This window comes from Microplitis mediator, chromosome 9 (genome assembly GCF_029852145.1).
Source record: "Microplitis mediator isolate UGA2020A chromosome 9, iyMicMedi2.1, whole genome shotgun sequence".
NCBI lineage: Eukaryota > Metazoa > Arthropoda > Insecta > Hymenoptera > Braconidae > Microplitis > Microplitis mediator.
This window is the reverse complement of record NC_079977.1, coordinates 12,286,264-12,288,108: the sequence shown is the minus strand read 5'-3', so window position 1 is coordinate 12,288,108 and position 1,845 is coordinate 12,286,264.

Genomic DNA, 1,845 nt, shown 5'->3' with positions numbered 1-1,845 from the left:
GGTCAAATGTGTGACCATTTTGTCTACAATTGTGACAGAAATCTTGGTCTAAGTTTCGACCAGCAGTAGCTTCACTATACGAGCGCGGTGTGACGTTAAAACTACCGTTGTTACTCGTGTTATTTGAGTTTCGCGCCCTATTATTTTGAGGACGATAGGATGAAAGATTTTGTTGAGGGGGTTGTACCGTTGCTGCCGACGCACAAACGATAAATTGACCGTCCTCACCCTCACGAATTTCTTCAATAATCAGTGGTTGTTTTCCGTTCATCATATCAACCAAAATAGAGTTACGCGGTGACGTATGTACTGCTGAGAAACGCGATTTTTCTTTCGTTTTGGAGCTCGACTTCTCGGACGACTCGAACGTGCGTTTATTATCCTCTAATAATACGGCAGCTTCGTGTAATACCGATAACAGGTCATCATAATTATTTACTAGCCTAGAAAATACCAACGTTGATAAGCTTCTAGGTAGATGGTTACGTATACACGTCACCTGTTCTGATTCGGGAGGAGGGTTACGCATTTCACCGTATTTTTGTTGTACTCGGAATACAAAGTCGGTTGAAGATTCACTGGCTTCTGGTCTTAACTGACCAATTTCCATTAAGAGTTGCGTATCTGTTTTATGAGAGCCAAATGCTCGTAAAAATTCCCGCTTAAAATGGCCATAATCTGTCCAATGCCTACTGTAAGTATCGTACCATTTTGTGACTTTTCCCACGAAAAGATAACCAAGAATTTCAATTAAATCTGTTATTAACCAACCCTCGCGAAACGCTATGGCTTCAAATGAAGCCAGAAAACTATTGGCTGATAAATCGCCTTGCGGGTATCGTACAGGCCAAGCTCTCACGATTTCTCTTATATCCCGCCATTTACGTAACGAGACCGCCGCGACATCTGGTAATGTTAAATTATTCGCTCTGGGTTGCTCGAAAAACCCTTGGCATCTCTCACTGCCATTATGATTCAAATATCTATTATGATAGCCACCGGTTTCTAAATTTTCCCCCAATATATCGAAATTATCATCACCGTTATTCCCGTAATTATTCATCGGGTGATAATTATTTAAATTACTATTATTTCTTACGCCTAGATAATTATTGTGGTTGGCATTATTAATTTGGGATCCAATCGGGTAATTATTGTTGTTAATATTGTTATCATCATTTATATTATTGTTTAAATTATTGTTTCCGATCGGGTAATTGTTAAAATTATCATTCGTGTCCATGTTTGAATTATTATTTATATTATTATTTACTCCTGCCAAGTTACTGTGGACATTCATGGTTCCACTGGTACCAGGTTGTTCGTATACCGGGAGGGCTGAAGACGTCATAGCCCTAGTATCTTGTGTCAAGTGTCCTGTACCACACTCCCCGTCGCCAAAACTGTGAGTTACGGTGCGAACAGTTTGTGTGTTAGGTTGTACAGGCACTTGTAAAGTATTCTCCCGCTGCGAGTTTAAAGTAAGGGACAAATTTTGAATGCAACTCATTATTTGAGCTAATGCAGCAAGAGTTGCTCCTTGTTCAGTCTGTGCGGGAACTGGAGCAGTGCCAGGGTAAGAAGCGGATCCCGCATTAGGCTGAATCGATGGAAATTGTACCGATGGGGTGTTTTCTAAAATTACCCCGTCCACAGACGCTTGCGAAGTAATATTATTTATTCTTTGGTTTAATTGCGGATTCGAGCTAATCGCCGGTGAATTATTCGTTCTGACCAACCCCGATGTGGTGGTAATTGTTATCGGTGTATTTGTTACTGTAACCGGTGTAGTTATTACGGTTGATGTGGTCATCGTGGTGACCATTGACGTGGTACTAGGTACCG